This window comes from Amphiura filiformis, chromosome 8 (genome assembly GCF_039555335.1).
Source record: "Amphiura filiformis chromosome 8, Afil_fr2py, whole genome shotgun sequence".
Classification (NCBI taxonomy): domain Eukaryota; kingdom Metazoa; phylum Echinodermata; class Ophiuroidea; order Amphilepidida; family Amphiuridae; genus Amphiura; species Amphiura filiformis.
Window position 1 is genome coordinate 9,623,490 of NC_092635.1, and position 6,296 is coordinate 9,629,785.

The window sequence follows — 6,296 nt, forward strand, 5'->3', positions numbered from 1 at the left end:
TGTTTGTAATTGCAATTTTGAAAATTTTTAACATCAAGGGTCATTTGCAATGGAAATTTCCCAACCTTAAACATATTTTTTAAGTTTTAATTGGGTTCCTAAAATAATTTGAATGTCTAACTTCATGTACAAATACTACTTGATGAAAGGAACCTCCCAGCCAAGTTTCACAGAAATTGGAGTTATTTTCTAGAATTGGCAATTCAAGCGATCTGTGTTTCGGAGGCTTCAGTTAACAACACAGGTGATCATAAAAGTAAAATATTTGGCTAACTATTACAAGTTGACATGAAAAAATAGGTCAAAAATATCACAATTACCAATTTTCATGCATTGCTTCTAAGTATTGAATTTCAGTTGTGACAAAACTTAAATTATCACAGCAAGTCATTTTTTTTTGTTTCGGGCTTCATGTTAACAATGGTTAAACATTTCAGAAGTAGTTTTTTTTGAAAACAACACTGTTGGGATCATCTAAGCTGTTATTTTCTTGTGTGTATTGAATCAATGATTCTATGCGGCAGATATTGTAGATTTATAACATGGTAATTTTTTCACCCATTTGTTAAGTATGGTGTTATTTGCATGTGAAGCCTCCAAACGGACTTTCTTGGGTATCAGTATATTTTTCAAACATTAACCATAATATCAATTTTTTTTTTAATTTATGACATTCTGCACATATCATGTAACAATTACAATGCAGATATCAATATGGAACACACCAATTTAGATATGCATAGATGATAATTAACCTAATTGTTGTTTCGGAGGCTTCATTTGTTTCGGAGGCTTCAATTGTTAACGGAAAGTTTGTATTGGGTCCCATATTCAAACGGTGATATATATCTCCATGACTTAAAAACAAGTGACTTGAGGATCTACTTTGCTACATTTTGATAGATAGATTGGATGAGCTCTTTTATTTATATTTGCCCAAGCTTGCTGAACAGTTTGTTGCTGAGGGTTCAATAAAGTTAACGGAAAAATGGCTCTTTGAAGTCAAGATTTTATAAAAATTTTAAAAGCTTGCAAATCGACTAATTTTTGTTACCCATTTCAAGTTAAGATATCAACTGTTATGAATCAAGAAGAAGTGAAGAAATAACCAAGAATTATGAACCAAAGCTATACCCACAAAGTTTGTTAACAACTGTTAACGGAAAATGAAGCCTCCGAAACGACAAATCTCAAGTCCGGTTCTCAAAAATACAGGGCTGTTCACAATTAAATCTAATGTGGCAGTGTTTACTGAACATATGACCGTACTTTCAGGATAAGAAAAATTATCCATGAACTAACTGAAGAAAACACAGGGTTTTACAAAAATGTTACTGTTTTTTATAGTTTTTCAAAATGGCAATATTAGGTACATTTAAGCCTGCTAAAACTGAACGCAGTAACTCCCGAAGATGATTATGCTACCCAAGGTAGCTGCTAACTAGATGACTTATGTGGCCAAAAATCATGGAATTCTGTGGCTTTATTAGAACACTACGGATCAAAATGTTAAAAATCCAAAGTTACACCCTTTACCGTGAAAATGACCATATGCGAGTTACAAGCTGCCGCATATTGATGTCACTTACTGCCCCAGACAAAAAGTACTGAAGGTATGTCACTAGCATCAAATTCAAGATGGTAAAATCAGTATCATTAGGTGCTGCTGATGTGACAACTTCAAAATTGAAGTACCGTAAAACGGGGTGAATCGGGACACCGGGGTGAATCGGGACAAAACACAAAAAAGTTTTTTGACACCAAATTTTTTCAAACCTAATTGATTGTTTTGTGTGTTTCTCTTCCCATGTTAAAAAAATGGACTGTCAGTATCAGAATGGTGGCTTTGCACATGTGATACAGGAAATATGGAGCCCAGGACACTAAAATGAAAATTTCCTCCAATTGCTCCAAAAAAATGATGTGGTCAGAACTTTATCCCTCCCAGTGGAACCATTGGAGGAAATGAGCTGGAAATGCACAGGGACCTCACAAAAAGTGTCATACATGTGCTGTAAAAGTGAAAATTTGGTTAGTCCAAAGAAATTTTTAATTTTGTTGATTTTGTACTTTTCAGATTTGAACTTTTGAGAACGGGGTGAATTGGGACACAATGTACTGTAGCTTTAATGGTATTAAGTTTGGATTATTCTCTATGTGGCATCACCTTAAGCCTGTAAATAGTTAGTTGTCCTCTACCCGGTACCACCCACCACTAATTTTAAAAACAGGAAGTGAGTTTTTACTGTCCCGGTACAAAATTTTACCACACCTAATTTTCAGAATTCCAGAAATAATTTTTTGAAAGGATTTTCAGGTTTTAAATAAATACATACTTTGTTTTTAAAATATTGTTATTAATTTGTTTGTATCTTTAATGGTATAACTTGTATTAAGATATGTATTGGTAAAACAGACCTATTTGCACCTTCATTGGGCACAGGTCATTGGGTAGCTCTATAATTTGACTTAGAATTAGAAAATTAGAAAAACAAATTTGAAAGCCACCCACCCTTAACCCAAAAAAGTTTTGGAGGACAACCATTTGAACTATAATGTTGTTAGTCTTATCCTGAAGTTCCAGTAATTATTGAGTTAATTATGCTTTGAATATTGCTGTTAGAGTTGGAAAATGTTTGCCAATGTTCAATTTGTTGGACTGATAGAAATCATTCGTGAGTTGTTTTTAATGGCACTGGTTGCAAGTTGGTACCAGTATGGATTTGCTAAATTGCCCATAATGTGTTTGGCCAAAGGTTGTTTTGCTTTTAGGCTGTATGTACATGATAATTGTTATTGATGGAAAATCACATGCAAGTAGCAAGAACATTTAACAGTTGTCTGCAATATGTGCGAGTTGTCCATTTTTGACTGAAAGTCACAGCTCGCTCGTTATTTTTTCCTTTAAAAATGACACATGATTATCGGTATTTTTTTTTAATGTTTAGGGAGAAATGCAGTATTTATTTGGTAAGAAACACTGTAGTATTACCTTATGTAAGTAGTGATAAGAAAAGAACAATGAAAACTTAAGTTTTAACATGAAATGTGAAGGTCAAAAGTTTTATTACTTTTTTTACCGTAACAAGTACAGTCCAGTTGAGGGTACCAAAGAACATCCAAGTTATGGCAGTAAACATGACATCAATTGTTGTTAAATTGTTCTAAATTATTAGAGAAGTATTTAAATACTTGTTTAATGTCCCAATTCACCTCATTTGTGGGGATAAAGGGTACAAAAACTAATTCAAACCTTCATCAAATACTATTTACTCTGCAGTCCCGATTCACCCCAAACTCGGGGTGAATCGGGACAGTCACTTTTAAAAAAAAAAAGAGGTAAAGCACTTGAAATCCACTCAATCTAACATTACCAGTATGTAGATCTCATGTGTGGACATAAAATGCACCAATGACTGTGGCAATTGAAGCTACAAAGAAAAAAATACAATTAAAGCCATGCCCAAACTGTCCCGATTCACCCCGTTTTACGGTAGGCATATAAAGCTGTATGTTATAGTGTGTTGTGCATGCAATGACCAGTGAAATCACATTATCATTAGCTCATTTAGCTGATCACAGTAGTTGAACGAAGAGTTGATCATATTTGTAATGAGTACATTCAAAATTGTGTAGTATAAACAAAGAGAATGTCTTAGGGATAACAATATCTATAATTTAAATCATTTGCTATTGACCTTTTCGGTAAATCCCATAAGCCTTTGCGAGTGCACCTAAGATGTTGTCATTTGATGTCATGCCAACTTGCAAAGCACAGTAACGATGTGCAGATCGGCGTGACGTCAAATGACGACATCTTAGGTGTACTCGCAAAGGTTTGTGGGATTTACCCGAAAAGGTCAATTTACACTAAGGTGTATTGGTATAAAGGTGTATTGTATAACACTAGCCGGTGATTCATGTGCCATAATACTTGATGATATATAGTTAACATCTAGATATAAAATAGCTGCTGAGTATATAGGGCGATGACCAAAGTTTTCTGCTTCTGAGAAACAGCAAGAAATCAACAAGTCTTGTAATTTATTTGCTGCCTTGATTAGTTTCCGACTCCTGATTCTATATCACTTGTCCAAATTTTTTCCTATACTGTCACAAGTTTCTCTACCAATTGCAACTTGGTGTAGGATTTGTGGATGCTAAATAAGGCCCCAGCTATTTTTCAAGAGAATTACACTGGTCGGATGTGGAAAGATTTGGTCTCTCATATAGAAACTAGCAGCTTGTAGGTATAGATCAGTTTTCTTATGTTCTGGCAGCCTTGGTTTTGTAAAATTTTAGCTGTACATAAGAAGATATTCTGTAGTCATTTATCTGGAAATTATTGGTTTTCTGTGGAATTTATCAGAAAGTGCCATGTTACGTTAAGCCAGCTTGTGAATATTGTTTTGCAGAGCTGCCAACTGTTTTTCAGTGTTTTGCACTGAAAAAATACTGACATGCTACATGTAAGTGTGAAAATACTGATTTTTAGACTTGGAAGTACTGACAAGTATTTTGGGTTGGCAGCTCTGGTTTTGTGATAATTTTGTTAATGTAGCATCCAAAAATTGTAAATAAAAAACATTATGCATACTATTATAATAAAATGATTAAAATGTCTTGAGCATAGATATGTTCTGGAAGATGTGAAATGTTTACATCTCAATTAATGTAAAAACTTTTATAGAAAATAAAATTAGCGGTTTTACTCTCTAAAAGACACCATCAGTGATATACTAAATCATAAGATTGAAGAATAAAAATCATCAATTCTATTACCCCCACGACCCATTATTCAAAATCGCGCACTGTGATTTGTTGAAACGCGTCACGTGACAGACCATTAATTAGCGATAAAGTGTCAAGGGCAACAAACTTTATGTTCTTCTATCATCACAGCGCACAGCACACCTGCTTATGTAGGGGAGAATGGAATGTCAGGGGTGTGTTATTGTATGTGCATACCTGCTTATAGGGGAGAATGGAATGTTAGGTTGTGTTATTGGAATGTGCATACGCTTTGGCTACGCGTATGCACTCCACCTTGAGGTAAACAACTTGAAATATTTGGGCAAAAAAATTGATATTTTCTCTTTAAATCACACTATTTTGTGGTAATAGAATAGAAATAAAGGGTGCAGCATTATCCTTTACACACAAATAATGTGTCCTCGGCAGTAAAAGCGTTTAAATAATGGGTTCGGCTGCGCCTCACCCATTATTTGCGTTTTACTGCCTCGACACATTATTTTCGTAAAGGATCATGCATTACCCTTTATTTCTTAAATATTTGCCCATTTCTGTAAGAAGGGTTACATTATGAGCACTAACATACCCTGCAAGTGACAAGACTGATAGAAATCTAAAATAATATGGGTAAAAATTGAAATTTTGGCCAATGTTGCAGCCCGATACTACTAGTAGTCTCGGGCTATAATGTGCTATTTAATGGAGCTTAATATATTTCCAGTACTGCTGTTTTCTTATTTTTTGTCCATTTTTTGTATGGACAAAATAACTAATAATGAATTATTGTAGACCTGTGTTTTACTTCTTAGCCATTCCTTTGAACAAAATTTAAAACATTTTTACATTAGCCTAAAGAATCACTGATGGTGTCTTTAATAGGATTTCATTTTGAAATGTTCAGATTATGTTGCAATGAAGAGTTCAGTTGTTGGCCTTAATGGGTCAGTCACCAACCTTTACACAGTATTTTTGTAGGAACTAGTGTACTACGTGCCTGTTATGTACAAGTCATAAATCTTCACACATCAGAAATATTAAAGATGCTATCATGTCATGGTGTAATGCCAGGATGTGCTCTAAGAGAATCGCTTAATATTGTTGCATGATTTTTAAGCATAATATGGAATTGGTTTGTGATGAATTAATCAGTTGAAGCTTTGACATATTTGTGACTTCAGATTCAGTATGAGACATGTTTGAGACCTGTCAAATTCCTTACAGTGACCAGGGTGTTGGATTGGTCAGGTTACAATGCTGGATTAAAAACAAATGCATCAGACCTGCTATGGTCCTGTTATGTACAGCTTTTTACAGAGTATCAAAATCAATCTATGACACCAGGAATCTTGTAATAGGGACTCTAATTCAGCCAGTCTTGGATAGTATATGTGATGGTATATCGAAAGCAGAGACTTTTGGGCAGGATTGTAAATGGAGAAATCGCCAAAAATCTGCCCAGGGGTGATTTTTTCAAAATTTTGGTTTGTTAGCGAATTTGTGATGTTATTAATGTTTCAAATATTGTCTGATAGTTTCAGACCGGA